General features: G+C 35.1%; 1 protein-coding gene and 1 pseudogene across 3 annotated transcripts in view; one reads left to right on the forward strand and one right to left on the reverse strand.

Annotated features, from left to right (window-relative positions):
* Nucleotides 1-17,484, forward strand: part of C12H2orf88 (chromosome 12 C2orf88 homolog) — a 342,050-nt gene that overhangs the window by 8,333 nt on the left and 316,233 nt on the right. The window lies entirely within an intron of this gene.
* LOC112635806 lies at nucleotides 12,682-15,556 on the reverse strand (annotated as a pseudogene). Its single transcript, XR_003122093.1, has one exon. The product of XR_003122093.1 is annotated as a protein FAN pseudogene (transcript).

Consider the following 17,484-nt stretch of genomic DNA (forward strand, 5'->3'; position numbering starts at 1 on the left):
ACTGTATAGGGGTATATGCATATGTTATATGCAAATATTCTGCCATTTTATTATAAGGGACTTTAGCATCTGTATGTGGATTGGTACTGGAACTAATCCCCTGGGCATACCAAGAGATGACTGTATATATAAATTTTCAAGACATCATAGGCATTACAGTTGACTCAATTTGCATCTATCTGCATAAATTATAGTACCATTAGGGAAGGTCACATTTTACGGATGGACACTGGTGGAAGAATCTGGGTTCAATAAAAACAATTATCTCAGAAAATGTGTTTGTCAAATTTATATCCTTTGTACATTAGGTAATAGACCAAGAATCTCTTTAGATGCTGCTTTTAAAAATAAAAAGTAGTGTGACATTCATATCTTAGAAGAACAGAATGAATACTTCTACTGTCAGATACTTAATACACAGAATCTTTGAAAGAGAAATGTACTTTGCAGCTTAAGGGTAGATTAAAATAATTTTCTTTGTAACACATTTATGAAGTAACATTCAGTTTAATCTCCCTGATGATATGCCCCTTTGTGATAGAATGGATATCTGAAGTTGTTTTTCTATTTTATCTATATCTTCCACAGGTAGAATTGGCATCCACATCTTTTGGGCATCCTCAAATAAAATCTTATTTATGATTGAGTTAGAAACAAGAACTAAAGCTCACTGAACTCACTGAGTTTCAATAATGCTTGAAACTACCTAATCAATTTTAGACTGACTTGTTTCTTTTCGGATCACCTCATCTTGTCTCTCTCTTCTCATGATCATATCAGACAATTACATTTTATTTACATAATTCTGTTTCGACTTTTAGTTTTCCTCTTATATAGTATTATATAGCATTATTTGTTACATTATTGGATTATATAATATTAAATGTTAAAGTATAGAAAAATGAATATCATTATGTTATATAAACAATATATTATTTCTTATGCTTGAAATAGTCTCATTTTCTTAATGTGAAAGTTTTTGGTGTCTTAAAATGCCTCTCATAATATCTTATTTCAAATATCAGGAAAGATTCATGTTTGTGATTTATATTTTTAAAATTTAAAGGCCATACTTAAAAACCTTCTTAACTAAAAAGTACCAATTAGAATTTAGAATATTTAGAATCAAATGTAGAATTTTGTATATTAAATAATATTATTAAATATTTAAAACTTCTCAGTGCTGAATTCTAGTCAATTGAAAGAACAACAGTAATGAAAGAAAAAAAGACTGAAATAAAAAAGTGACTTGAACACTATTTACAAAAAGGACATGCAATTGGTTACAATTAATGAAGAAATAAAATGAGATCACAACCATTAACATAAAAGAAAACATTCAAATGAAAGAGCAAAGGAAGGAGAAAGTGGAAGAAAACAGTCTGATTAGAGAAGAAGAAAGGGAGTAGAAAGGAAGATCACCACAAAATTTCTTCGACCATTTTCTCCTCCACTTGCGTTTTATAAGGTTCTGCACTAGTTTGTAATCCTAATGCCTGGATATTCCAGCTGGCCAAAATCTCCTATTTTTATTTTTAACACTGAAGTAACTCCTATACCCTAGCACTTGTGTTGACCATTCGTTCAGTGCTTATATTAAAGTCAGTAAGTATTATGATTTTTCTTATATTGCTTCACTTCTATTTATCTTGATCGCCTAGCGATAATCGAACTAGTCTCTTCTAGTACTACTGGAGCCTAACCCAGAGGGCAGTCTTATTAATATTTGTATATTTGAATAAAACATTTTATTTAGCTCTCTTTTTCTCCAGTTCCAACTCTGCAGATATTAATGTGCCAATACTGGTCATACTCCCCATGCTCTCCAAAGGAGAAACATCATGGGAAATAGGATTAATGTTTTATTTGGGACCAAATCTTGAGGGGACTTCAATATTAGGCTAAAGGTTTTCAACATTGGAAAGAGCAACTAAATTTTTTTGAATAGGAAGATAACACAATCAGAACTATACATAAGGATTATTAATTTAAAAGCATGTTTAAGATGAATCAGAATGAATAAGAAGAGAGATGGGAGATCAGTTTAGAAAATCATAGTGCTATTACCAGTCATGGTGGTGCATGCCTGTAGTCCCAGCTACTCCAAAGGCTGAGGCATAAGAATCGTTTGAACCGAGGAGGCAGAGGTTGCAGTGAGCCAAGATCGTGCCACTGCACTCCAGCCTGGGCAACAAAGTGAGACCCTGTCTCAAAAAAAAAGAAAAAGAAGAAAAATCATACTGCTAAAATTTCATTTATGTATGTTTTTAGTCATCTTACGTTCATTGTGTTCTTTCAGTATATTAATAAAAGTTTCTTTAGAAGAACTTGAAGAATTTTACTTTCTTGAGATATACAAATATATTGTTTCTAAACTTAAATTCAAACTTAGTAAAATTTTAAAGCATATATATTTTTTCAGTTTTCTGGTTCTGATACTTGCCGGTAAAATGTGTTAGTGACTTTGGAGGATGACAAAGATGGAACTTAACAAGAATGTTGAGTTTATGCCGTACATAGACAAAAAGATGGTTTAAATTTAATTTTATCTTGATTTTCATAACAGCAAATATTCCTATATTTGCCTAGGGAAAATGTACATTTTATTATCTTGTGTCATGGCTTTCTAGGTTCCTTGTACTTATTCTTGTCTCTGTACTTTTTCCTGCATTCCCTATGGGCCTAAATATTTCCAGAGTATCTCTTATTTGTTCCTTCCCAACTACCAAATTACCTCCCCTTTTCTGAATTTAGTTGATCTTGGCTAAATATTAAAGGAACAGGAATCAGGTAGAAATGGTTTGTATCAATGCAAATGATATAAAGATGTGTTCTGTCATAAAGGGAGAAAACTATAATATGAATGACTGGAATATTTGGATCTTAAGAGGAATTAATTACCCTGAATCAGCTCAAATTAATTGAATTTTAGGCAATATAGGGATATATTTTTGCTATTTGGAGAAAATTACCTACTTTCATATGCATGTAAGATGGGTCCTCACATTACATTTTTCTTTCCCCAAAGGATAAAGAAACAGAAACTATAAGTGGTAGTTCAAAAGAAGCACATATGTCAGTGAAATATATTTAATATTTTTAATTTTAACTTTTATTCAAATATAAGACTTATATGTCCTGAATTTCAGAATCAATAATACAATATGATGTAAGACTGTGGACTTTGAGGTAGGATAGCTTCAGAACTGAATTCCAGCTCTATTCATTACTAGCTGTGTTACTGTAGACTGTTAACTTTTCAATGAATGTACTTCCTCTGTGTTGCATGGGGATAATGTTTACTCTGAAGAGTTTGTAAAGACTGAGAGAAAATATGAAGCAACTAGTGCAATGCTTAGGATATGGTAGATACTCAACAAATATTACTTTGCATTTCTTTTCTCTTTTTATCTATTTCTTAAAGGAATTTTACAATTAAAAAGCAAATCATTTTTAAAACACAGAGTCTGTCTCTGTGCACCTAAGTATAACTTGTTATATACAATTTTTGGTAAGCTATTCATCATGACAGTGTTTTAGAATTAGGTACCATCTTAATTATTAGATATTGACAATAATTTGATACTGTAAATTACAGTTAACTTTCTATTAAGCTAATGAAAGAGAGCCCCTTTTTAACTATAGTTAAAATATTATGTATTCTATAAAGTTTGCTTTAGAATATGACTATTTTTGTTCTGATTTTTTACAGCTCTTCAAAGACAATAATAAGAACATTTTGGAGACCCATTTTAAGCAACTCTGGTAATTTACTGAATTTCTCTATCCTTTCTTCTTAGATTCTTCTCTTATAAATCTAGTTTGGAAATAGTTTGCATCAGCTTTCAATGGCGTAAAATATCTTTCTAAAGTAGATCTGAAAAACTATCACTGTAATATCTACTTAGGGTGGTTAAGTTTTATATATTTCTTGGGACAAATTAATGAAAGATCATATTCCAACTTCTCTTTGTTTTGAATAAGCAACTCATCTTTATTTCAGCAAAATGCTCTGAATGGGTAGCAGTGTTGAATAATTTAGAAGTTATGTGTACCCCAGACATTTTACTAAATCCTCTCTAGAACTTATAATTGAATGAAATAGAAAAGTGAGAGTAGAACCAGCCTCAGTGGCTCACACTTATAGTCTCAGCACTTTGGGAGGCTGAGAGTGGATCGCTCAAGCCTAGGAGTTTGAGACTAGCCAGAGCAACATTGTGAAAACCCCATCTCTACAGAAAATATAAAAATTAGCCTCACATGATAGCACATATGTGTACGCAGAAGGCTGAGGTAGAAGATCACTTGGCTTGAGCTCTGAGCGGTCGAGGCTGCAGAGAACTGTGATTATGCCAGCCCAGGCTACAGAACAAGACACTGTTTCAAAAAAAAGAAATGTGAGAGAATAGGAACTAAAGCTTTTGGATGATTCAGGGTAATAACATAATAGCTAATATCCATTGAAAACTTACCATTTACTAGACACCGTTCTAAGCCCTTTATGTAAACTCATTTAGAGAGCTAGGCATTGCCTGAATTTTAAGTACAGCTTATTGGTGATTTCAAATGAAAATAAAGACTTCGATTTTTTTAAAGCATCCCCACAAACATAATTTCCCACCTACTTTCATCTTTTCTCTCATCCATACATTATTTGTACTGCATTTTGTATATTGCCTTATTCATTTTTTTTTCCAGTGTGCCCACATGCCTCTCTACTCATATCTTCTTTCAGCACATGTATATATGCTTTTAGTTCACATGCATCTATATACACATAATAACCATTATAGAGTCCACCCAAGCTCTCAAGTTGGGAACATGGGAACCATTTTAACATCTCCCTGATTATCTCATCAGTTCTACTTAAAAGGTTTTGAGTCTCTTTCTTCTTCTCAATCTGTACTGCGACTGCCCTCATTCAAGCTCTAATCATTTCTGGCCTCAGTCATTTTAAAAGTCCTCGAACCAGTCTCTTCTAGTACTACCCAGGTCTCGTCCATATCCCATATTGCAACAAAAGAACCTTTCTCAAATGCAAATCTAATCAAATCACTCTTGTATTCCTTGTTATAGTCAAACTTCTTAGTATGATATATCAAACACTTTATAGTCTGACCTCCATACACATTTTCAGCCTCACTTCCAAATACTTTATCTTCTACATGAACTTCAACATGCTAAGTTGCTTGAACTTATCTAAAATAAACCTTGTTCTTTCCTGCTTCTATACATTCCTTGCTTTAGAATATACATCTCCAATTTCCACCTACCTAATCCCTCCTCTACACCATGTCAGTTCTAGAGCTACCCAGCAAACTTCTGTTTATCTTACAAGACTCAGAATTAATATTACTTATTGAGAATTCTTTCTTGATTTCCCTAAACAGATTGAGCACCCTCTTCTTTGTGTTTTATAAGCTAGTTATTGTTCTGGGCTAACCTCAGTAACAGTTTTTATAGCTTAGTGATAATATCACTGCTGTGACTCTTAGCAGTTTGCAAAGTATTTTCAAATGAATCAGCTAGCTTTAGTAATTCTGTTTTATATTACCTTTATGTGATTTCCTCTCTTTTATATAGATTTCTTGGAATATATTAACTCTTATGTTTCCTAAGCCACTCTGTTATTATTTTCATTGAGATAATTGGTAACCATTTTGTCAGAAATGGGATAATAAATGGTTGTTCAGCCTCCACTCTTTCTTGCTGCATGGTCTCCTTGAGGATCTTTGACAATGGATTCAAACTTGTTTCTGTAATAATTTTGATTTTTTTTCCTATGGCCCAAACAGTGTATGAATGTACATACATACATGTGTGTTTTTTCCTTCATTTGGCTGTTGCCATTTTTCATCTCTGTTGTCTATGAGACTACTGTCTGCCTTTTTTTTTTCCTCATAGATTACCCCTTTGGCTATTATCCTGTCTTTTCTTTTTTATTCTGTTATTCTAAAAGTATTATATTTCTTTCTCTACTTTTTACCTTCCATTTAGTTTTTTAGATTAATTTGTGAATTGCAAAAATGTTGCTATTTATTTTAGAAAAGGTAGAAAATTTTAAACAAAGAAAAACAAATCTAAATCCCTACCTAGATACAATTTCTATCCTTTAAAAAATATTTTTTTCTGTACACATATATAGTATTCATGGAAATTATAGTAGTGTTAAACATGCTGGTCTGCATATTGCTTTTCTGGTTTGTCAACAAGCATGAACAGTAAGTATAGTCATATATTTTCATGTCATTAATATAGACTAGAATCACCATTTTGCTTGCAGCATATTATTTCATTATATGAATTTGCTAACAACTTAAAACAGTATTGAATTGTTGCAATTTAGTTTGTTTCCAGTATTTTTAATTATAAACAATTGTTTATAATGAAATGCATTTTTCAAAAATGGATGCCTATTTGTTTGTTTCTGTGGGATAAATTCACAAATGTGAAATTTTTAGACCAAAGAATGAGACTTTTTTTTAAGTCCAACAGAGCCTAAAGGTTAAAAAAAAAAGAATGTGGCTTTTTCAAGAAGATGTTTTGCATATTACCACATGTATTCCCCCCAAAAATGATAGTTCTTAACGGTCAGTGGAGATTTTCTTGCACCTTTGCGAACACAAGCTATCTTTGCTCAGCAAGCAAATAAAATATCCAAATAAAATATCTCAGTATTATTTTAATATGCATTTCTTTGATTACTCATGAATATGAAAGTATTTTAGTATGTTAATTAGTAATTATATTTTCCTTGTGAATGCTGTGCTCTGTCTTCACCAATTTCTTTTTTTTTCTGTTTAGAGTGTCAGTATTTTACTATTTGTAAGAACTACTATATTGGGTAAAACTTTGTCGCATATGTTGCGGGTATCAACTCTCAGGGGCCAATGTCATGTGGGCAGTAAAAAGAATTTACCAAGACAGTTCCAGGTAAAGAAAGGCAGGTTTATTAGAGAAAGTATGAACATACGTTGCAAGGAAGCAATGGGCAAATGGGCAAGACGAGCTGACTGCAAGGAGACAAAGGCTTGCTGGGGATTTTATAGGATGATACTTGTGCTTTGTGCTGGAGAAGTCTATTTAGGCTACTGATAACACCAAGGTTGCAGTGAGCTAACTTGATTTTTCTATCAGCCAATGGTCTGGTGATAAGTCAGCTGCAGGACGATTGTGAGTTATTTGCACAGGAGGGCTTTGTCCTGGACCATGAGGAAAGGCAGACTTACAGCTTATCTGCTTTCTCTTTTTGCTTTCCCCTGCTCCTGTCAGCCTGACCCCTCTTCTCTTATTAGGACTCTACTCTATATTCTGAAAAAAAAAATTACTAATTTAGTATGTGCATTTAACTTGATGTTGGTATATTTTGCCATGTAGATGTTTTGGGATTTTTATGTCATCAGATATATTAGAGGGTTTTTTTTTTTTTTTTTTTTTAAAATGATTTTTGCTCTTGGTGTCCTTCCTAAAGAGAATAATCACAATTTAAAATTACATAAGTAGATATTTATGTGTTCTTCTTCTTTTTTTTTTTTTCTTTCTGAGATGGAGTCTCACTCTGTTGCCCAGGCTGGAATGCAGTGGTGCAATATTGGCTCACTGCAACCTCTGCCTCTGGGTTTAAGCTATTCTGCCTCAGCCTTCCGAGTAGCTGGGACTACAGGCAGATGCCACCACACCTGGCTAATTTTTGTATTTTTAGTTTCATTATGTTGCCCAGGCTGGTCTCAAACTCCTGGCCTCAAGAGATCTGCCTGCCTCTGCCTCCCGAAGTGCTGAGATTACAGGTATGAGTCACCATGCCTGGCTGCATTTTGACATAAATCTTTAAAATTCATATGGAAATTAATTTGGTACAAGAAGTAACATGGGTATCTACCTTTTTTCCCCAAAAATGTTAGCCAGTTGTCCCTCAAACTTAATAAATAGTTCACATTTACTTGAAATGCTACCTTTATCTTATACTAAATTATTATGTACACTCAGGTATATCCACTGTTAGCTATATTCGCTTGACTAAATTACTGTATGTTTGCATTTTTCTTTCCTCACCTGACAAATGGATATAATAAACTCATAAATTTATTATAAGTACTATGCATGAGTCATTAAAATGTAAATATGAATAAAACACATATATCAACAATTAGTACAATGATTAGCCCAGGGTAAATGCTCAATGAATGAGAGTTATTACTGTTATTTATTTTTATTATTAACATTGATGAGTCTATTCTATTAGAACCATACTTTTTATAATTATTGCTATGTAATAAATTTTAATATCTCATAGGGCAAAATTTTCATCTTTATGTTTCTGTGAAGCCTAGGAGATTGTATTCATCTTCATCTATTAAAATTTTATGTATCTTTATTTAGTATTCTCCACAAGGTATATAGTTATCTGATGAGATGCTAAATCTTGTTCTTAATTATCCTGTTTTTTCCTTCCTGAGAATTATTGCTAGGCATAGTCTCTTCTTTATTTTTTGTTTCCAGTGTTATAGTTTCTTAAACTTAGAAATATTTATTTTTTGCATTTTGAGAGGATTAATATGAGAATCAAGAAGTTTGTCATAATTACATATGAATTCAGAAAACCTCCATGAACTTCTTGGTAATTTCTACTTTTTTAATGTAAAAGATGTTTGTAAAAATTTAAATGCATCATTTTGGAATATTTTCTAAGTTGCATAATTAGAAATTTCTCATAGAGTTTTTCCTTTCTTATTTTTTCCTTAATGCTTTGGATTCAGTATGTCAACTGGTATGTACTGTCAGTATTAAAAGTATTACATGAGTGCTAATATGCTGTTAAACATGTATAGGATATAAATACCATCTATATTAGGTCTCAGAAATTATTCCTTTTTGGTCAAGCCATATTTAGAACTATAAGTAAAAAATGTATACTTCACTGTTCAAATAGGTGCTCTTTTTTTTCATGATTTAATTTTTTTTGCTTGAATTTAGCCAATAGGAAAGAGTAGAAATAAGGAAGGTTATCGGTTTCACTGTACAGCTTGGTGGCATATATTTTCCTCCCCTTTCACTGTTAAAGTGCATTAAATAAAGTAAGTCTTCATTAATAATCTCTTAAAGAGATGATGAGATAAACTATAGAGAAAAAAAAAACTGGCCAGTGGGAGATGTAGAAAGAGGGAAATAATTTGGATTAACAGGATAGATATTAGAGGATATCTTAAAATAGGGGTTTTTTAAGTATTTTCCCTATAGGAAAAATTTGAATTGCAGGCTATCAAGAAATTATTTATAAATGGAAAATCAGAGAGTAAAATATGGGCAAGATAGCTATATGCTTTATATAACTACACATTCTTCTGAATAATTTTTCTTAAGAGGTATGAAAACTTTAAATGCTGAATATGTTATTAGGTTAATTTTAATTATGGTAGCAAATTACAGGTTGAAAAACCAAAATAATATAAAGAATATGAAAAATAATGATTGCCATGTATTTAACTTATATTAAACCTAATCTGTAAATTAAATTTCTAACCACTAAGTTTAGATAACAATTATTTTTAAAATACTGGACAGTAATTTATATTCATAATGATGATTCTTAGAACAAGGCAAGATCTTGAGGATTAAATTTTTTTCACTGTAGTTTAAGTATACCTTATTTATTATATTTAGTTTTTGTAGAATCAATGAACATTGTTATCACCATTAGATTCAGTAAATATTTGAATGCCATTCATATGTAAACATTAAGTGAATTCAAACTGTTAGAGCATTCCATTTTGGGAAAATGGGATGATACATTGCCTGTAAATATGTGCTTTATTTATTTATTTAAATTCTGACTTTTATTTTAGATACAGGGGGTATATGTGCAAGTTTGTTACATGGCACTATTGTATGATACTGAGGTTTGGGGTATGGATAACATCACCCAGGTAGACAATATGGTACCCAATTAAGTAGTTTTCCAACCCATGTTCCCCCACTGCTTCCCTTGATCTAGTAGTCCACAGTGTCTGCTGTTCCCAAATTTATGTCCATGTGTGCTCAATGTTTAGCTCCCACTTATAAGTGAGAACATGTGGTATTTGGTTTTCTGTTCCTGCCCTAATTCATTTAGGATTATGGCCTCCAACTGCATCCATGTTACTGCTGATTATGTGTATAACTTGTAGAAAGTAAACTTAGCATTTTATAGTCATTTTTTGTATGTAAAAATTTGAATTTGCAAGTTTTAAACGAGAGTGATTGTTTAAAAGATTATTCAAAATTTACTTTCTTTGATTTATGAACAACTTTTAATAATGTTTGTATAACTTGAAATAAGTTTAGTTACATATGATGAGTAGCAGTTAGTATCTACATCAGGAAATAGAATGAGCAAATCAATAATTATGTTGCCTTATATTTATGTAGTGCTTGATGCCTTACAAATTGCCATCACATACATTTTTATGTAATCCTCACAGCAATCCTATAGGTCAATACTGTTTTGCAGATGAAACACAGTGCTTAAGTGATTAACCCAAGTTTAGGCCCTTGTAAAATCCCTTTACTCTTGCTTTAGTTGTCTTCCCACCACGACAGCATTATACACAGGTTCTTACAGAATTATGATGCCAATTATACTTTGTCATACAGGCAAATTATATGTTTCTTTTTGTCTCTAAATATATTTAAGAATGGGAAAAGGGTACCTTACTGGATTTCTTAATGTGAAACGCAAAAACGATTTTCTAGGGAATCGTCATTATCATTTTGAGGACAAAAATCTGTTTTTTAAAGTCACTTTTTGGGAAAGATATTTGAAAAGCAATTGTTTCCCAAATTTTTGTGCAGTTATTGATGTTAATGAACATCAGTCTTTAATCCTTGTGTTTACACAGCCTATCTTGAGAGAAAATATGGTACAAAAGAGATACTTTTATGTATTACAAAAAATACTGGCTCTAAAGTGAAAGAACCGGGTTCCAACTCTGCCCTTGTCACTTAGTGACCTTAAGGAAGTCATTGCTCTCCTTTGACCTTTAGTTTCTCACTTAAGAAATGAAGACAAAAATACCAGTTATCATCTGACAAGAATATTTGGAATGAAACAAGATTATATATGTCAAAGTTCTATATAGTTATTTTCATTTATTGCACTAAGAGAATATATATTTATGTATCTCTTCACTTTTCTATCCAACAGAGAAGCATGGGATTAAATAGGCCCTTTGATTCTAAAATTCTATATTCAATAAGATTTACAAATAAATAAATTTATTACTGAAGTTTTTACCTAAAAGAAAACTTGTTAAAGTCTTTGATAAAGGTAAGACATGTGTAATACAATTATTTCATAATTTAATTTTTCTAAAATATCTGGAATTTTTAGTCTTCGGACCATAGAGACAGCTACAGTTGTATTTCCTAAGAAGCTGATGCTTTAGCTGCAAATGTACAATGTCCTATGTTTCCATTTGTATGAAGCTGCTTAGAGAACTATTTTGAGCTTTATTATTTTATTGTAAAGATATGAACATGAGGCAGTTTACCTCGTATTCAACAGCTGACTGAACAAAGGATGTAACTAGAAGTGTGTAGTTGGGACAAGCTTGATGTTCATAATTTCCTTACCTGCCACACACATTGAAGTCTGAATCTCACAGTCATGGGAAAAATCTGTAGCAGTGAAGGTAGTTTTAGATTCTCTTTTTATTATTATTATTATTATTATTATTATTATTATGCTTTAAGTTCTAGGGTACATGTGTACAATGTGCAGGTTTCTTACGTATGTATACATGTGCCATGTTGGTGTGCTGCACCCATTAACTCGTTATTTACATTAGGTATCTCTCCTAATGCTATCCTTCCCCCCTCCCCCGCCCCACAATAGGCCCTGGTGTGTGATGTTCCCCTTCCCGTGTCCAAGTGTTCTCATTGTTCAGTTCCCACCTATGAGTGAGAACATGCGGTGTTTGGTTTTCTGTTTTTGCGATAGTTTTCTGAGAATGGTTTCCAGCTGCATCCATGTCCCTACAAAGGACACGAATTCATCCTTTTTTATGGCTGCATAGTATTCCATGGTGTGTATGTGCCACATTGTCTTTCTTTTTTTTTTTTTAAGAGAAAAATATTTTTAATGTAGAAAAGTTGAATAGCTATAATGAAATACAAACCATTCCTATACACAGTAAACTTACTGTTATAAGAACTGCTAAAACTTCTCCAGGTTCTTAGAATCTGGGTACAGCATTTTAGAAAGTAACCGCTCTATGAAAACATACACCCAAAACCCAATGGGTAGCAATTGTGATAGATTAGGAAGACAAAACAGATTCAGAAGTAGCAGAGAATACTGCACATTTTGTTGGAAAATTCTTAATTGTTCAGTGCTTTCTGACAAGTTTCCCTAGCCCAATTTATCTCTTAGCTGTTCTCTGCTACCCAGTCCTGTCTTCTGACAATCATCATACAGGGATGATCATCTGCCTTACAATGTAACATGTTTTCCCTAGCACTGCCACATTTTATCTGCCTTAAGAGAATGGCAACTAATGGCTTTCAACGAAGTCACCATGATTTAGAAAGTTTAAAACCACAAATTTTCCATGTGGTAAAACTTCTAGCATTGCACATTCACCAGTCCGTTTAAAAGTTTGGTTTAAAAATGCATTAAAACTTAATATTCAGGAGAGGAAAAGGCAGTTAATACTGCAATTTCCAGAAATAATTTGTCTGTCTTCCCCTCCTGTGATATGATACTGCTACACTGTTCATTCATCCATATACATGTCACAGCACATGTGTGGCCCTGTGTTCTCTCACTGATTTTTGCTCCAAGGAGGTTCCAAACAAGCAGTTCACCAGACTGCCTTCCAGATAAAATGGAATTTCCATCCCAGACAAGGCACCTCTGGGGCTCATCTGACGTCATGATGGAGGAGATGAGCATTCCTGTCTGTACATCAGTGACATTAAGACAGCCATCTGCTCCTGTGCTGAGGACATGGCGGCTATCTGGGCTAAAAGCAGTGTCACATACAATCCCTGAATGGCATGGAATCTGGTGCATTAAGGTGGCCGTTTTGAGGTCCCAAATACTCACTGTGCCTTCTTTGGTGCCGGAAACTAACAGTGTGCTTGCAGGATTTAAACTGATTGTCTCTACACTGACATCATGTTCCAGCTCAGCTAGCAAGTCAAAGTGGTGTCTTTTGGTGCCTGGCATCTCCGCAGGAACACCAGACCACACCTTCACTGTAGAGTCCCACGATGCAGAATATAGCCTGTTGTCATGCCAACAGATCTTACCAACAGCATCATCATGTCCCATTAATGTGTCCTGGCGTCTTCCAAATGCTATGGAATAAAAATAGACATTATTATCCCATGAAGAAGTTATGACAGTGGCATCTCCTGGTAAAAGTAAACAAGACGATGAAGCCATATTTGAAAATGATATGCTTCTTTGTAGCATTTTCGATTCTTTAGAAAACATCTTCAAAGTGGAGTCTTGGGATGTTGTGAAGACTGAGGATCCATTGCGAGAGACTGTGATTCCAGTAACTGCTTCTTTGTGGATTTTATAGTGCTCATGTAACTGCAGTTTGGTGATGTTATTCCAGGCCAGTGTTTTGCTTTCTTCGGTCAGGTCTTCAAAAGACTCTTCACCTGGAGAGACTGGGGAATCTGCCATAGAAGCGTTATAACTGGAGGTCTGGGACAAACTTTTAAATTTTGGGGTGATCCTTCGAGGATGTGGTGTCACAAATAGTTGTTTTGGTGTTTGCCCAAATTCCAAGATTTGCGTAAGCATGGCTACCTTCTCATCAGGATCCTGGATGCTGTTCAAGTCTACACCTCCTTCATAGGTCAGGGGATGAAATACATTATGGGCCCCAACTGCACCACTCCCTTTTTGTTTGTAGCCAAATATTAGATCAATCCACTCGTGAAGGTGTTCAGACACATAATTGCTTTCCAATGCATCTTTGCTCTTTTGGAGAAAGTCCTTGGGACTGGAGGCCCAAGGGGGAAGCTCCACATCGTCAACCATCTGTCCTCCTTGTCTCTTTCCCAAATCCAACTTCAGGCTATTGACTAGAAAGCTCACATCATCACCATAGAATTCTGGAATTAACTCTTTAAAATCCGTTGCACCATCCAGACTGTTTTTCCAAGTTTCTGCAATACTGTTGAACATTCTATCTGCATTATCAAATCTTCCATTCTGTAGGCACAGCATATACTCTGGTGCAATCCTAACAAGATAAAAAAGTACATAACCCAGGGAAGAGTAGTGACTCCCATACTTGAACTTTGGTTCAGGCATTTCCTGGTAGCGTGTCAGTAGCCTCTCCAGCCGTTCCTTATTTAGGGCCCCCACTGGCTTACTAAGATCCCGGAAGTTTCCTGGATTTGACAAATCTAGTTCTGAGCTGGAATAATTATGTATTATCCATGGAAACACAGGGTACTGGGAGAGGTCGTTGCAGCTGCGGTCGGCCAGGTTGTTGAGATGAACGAGGTACTGATAGTTGGAAAAGAGTCCACGCTGCCACTGCAGCATGTAGCTCTCAGCAGTGTGCTCCGCCACATGGTGCTATAGGTATGTGGCAATGTAAAAATAGAGATCATCTCTATCTTGAGGTTCATAGAACTTTAGGTAGATGTCGGAACACAGATTGTCTTCTGTGCAAAATACTTCCAAGCCCAGAGGCATGAGGCCATGCCTCCTTTTGTAGATGCGGCGGACATCTTGGAGTGTTATTTGGACCACAGGTTTCGGGTAGCCATTGAGAGGCTGAAAATAGAGGTTTGTGTCCGTGATGTACACGTATCCAGCATTAGTCACCAGAGGCGTCACTATTTCTGCTTTGTATTCCATGTGCAGCTTTTCAGAAATGTTTTGGAACCTGTTTTGGTCAAATGATGTTCTAGCCAAACGAGACTGCAAAATAGCTGTTATCATGGCGGTTTGGTCACCCAATTTGTCAAGGCAGGATGCTCTGTGAAGCTGAAGCAACGTCTCCACAACATCTTCCACTTTCTCGGGAACATCCAATTCAAAAACATACTCCATTTTGCCCCTTTCTATTTTATATGGTGCGAAAACATTATGTTCTTTAATGAAATATACCTGACTGAAAATGAGTGAAATACTCACAGATTTCGCCTTTGTGAAGTGTCTGTTGGCTCCATTATCTCTATGCTTTCCTGTTTTTATACAGTCTCTCAAAGGAATCTTGATGATGGGCTGGGATATTGCATGTGGTTCAAAAATCGCTGATTTTGAACATATTTTTAAGGAGCCTCAGATTTTCCTTTCATGGTGACTGCCCTTGTGCAAAATGTGATTGGCTCTATGCTGTTCGGAGTAGTACTCCTCCAAGTTAAGCAGCAGCAAGGAAAATCCTCCCCAGCGAACGCCGGGGCTGGCGTGCTGGGCGCCAGGGTAAGGATCCACGCCCCGACCCCGCGCGGCCTTCCGGGTGAGCTGCCCGCGACCGCCGGGACTGCACTGCCAGCCAGCTCGGCGTGCTTCCGCTGCTGCCGGGTGGGATCTGGCCTGGGCCGTCATCTGGTTCCTGTCCCTGGCAGGCTCTGGCCCAGCGTGCCACATTTTCTTAATCCAGTCTGTCACTGATGGACATTTGGGTTGATTCCAAGTCTTTGCTATTGTGAATAGTGCCGCAATAACCATACGTGTGCTTGTGTCTTTATAGCAGCATGATTTATAATGCTTTGGGTATATACCTAGTAATTGGATGGCTGGGTTAAATGGTATTTCTAGTTCTAGATCCTTGAGGAATTGCCACACTGTCTTCCACGATGGTTGAACTAGTTTACAGCCCCACCAACAGTGTAAAAGTGTTCCTGTTTCTCCACATCCTCTCCAGCACCTGTTGTTTCCTGACTTTTTAATGATTGCCATTCTAACTGGTATGAGATGGTATCTCATTGTGGTCTTGATTTGCATTTCTCTGATGGGGAATGATGATGAGCATTCTTTCATGTGTCTGTTGGCTATGTGAATGTCTTCTTTTGAGAAGTGTCTGTTCATATCTTTTGTCCACTTTTTATGTTTTTTTTTTCTTGTAAATTTGTTTGAGTTCTTTGTAGGTTCTGGATATTAGCCCTTTTGTCAGATGAGTAGATTGCAAAAATGTTCTCCCATTCTGTAGGTTGCCTGTTCACTCTGATGTTAGTTTCTTTTGCTGTGCAGAAGCTCTTTAGTTTAATTAGATCCCATTTGTCGATTTTGCTTTTGTTGCCGTTGTTTTTGGTGTTTTAGACATGAAGTCCTTGCCTATGCCTATGACCTACGTTTTCTTCTAGGTATTACCTACGTTTTCTTCTAGGGTTTTTATGGTTTCAGGTCTAACATTTAAGTCTCTAATCCATCTTGAATTAATTTTCATATAAGGAGTAAGGAAAGGATCCAGTTTCAGCTTTCTACTTAAGGCTAGCCAGTTTTCCCAGCACCATTTATTAAATAGGGAATCCTTTCCCCATTTCTTGTTTTTGTCAGGTTTGTCAAAGATCAGATGGCTGTAGATGTGTGGTATTATTTCTGAGGGCTCTGTTCTGTTCCATTGGTCTATATCTCTGTTTTGGTACCAGTACTATGCTGTTTTGGTTACTGTAGCCTTGTAGTATAGTTTGAAGTCAGGTAGTGTGATTCCTCCAGCTTTGTTCTTTTGGCTTAGGATTGTCTTGGCAATGCGGGCTCTTTTTTGGTTCCATATGAACTCTACAACAGTTCTTTCCAATTCTGTGAAGAAAGCTGTTGGTAGCTTAATGGGGATGGCATTGAATCTATCAATTACCTTGGGCAATATGGCCACTTTCACAATATTGATTCTTCCTATCCATGAGCATGGAGTGTTCTTCCATTTGTTTGTGTCCTCTTATTTCATTGAGCAGTGGTTTGTATTTCTCCTTGAAGAGGTCTTCACATCCCTTGTAAGTTGGATTCCTAGGTATTTTATTCTCTTTGAAGCTATTGTGAATGGGATTTCATTCATGATTTGGCTCTCTGTTTGTCTGTTACTGGTGTATAAGAATACTTGTGATTTTTGCACATTGATTTTGTATCCTGAGACTTTGCTGAAGTTGCTTATAATCTTAAGGAGATTTTGGGCTGAGACAATGGGGTTTTCTGAATATACAATCATGTCATCTGCAAACAGAGACAATTTGACTTCTTCTTTTCCTAATTGAATACCCTTGATTTCTTTCTCTTGCCTGATTGCCCTAGCCAGAACTTCCAACACTGTGTTGAATAGGAGTGGTGAGAGAGGGCATCCCTGTCTTGGGCCAGATTTCAAAGGGAATGCTTCCAGTTTTTGCCCATTCAGTATGATATTGGCTGTGGGTTTGTCATAAATAGCTCTTATTATTTTGAGATATGTTCCATCAATATCAATTTTATTGAGAGTTTTTAGCATGAAGGGCTGTTGAATTTTGTCAAAGGCCTTTTCTGCATCTATTGAGATAATCATGTGG

Source organism: Theropithecus gelada, chromosome 12 (genome assembly GCF_003255815.1).
Source record: "Theropithecus gelada isolate Dixy chromosome 12, Tgel_1.0, whole genome shotgun sequence".
NCBI lineage: Eukaryota > Metazoa > Chordata > Mammalia > Primates > Cercopithecidae > Theropithecus > Theropithecus gelada.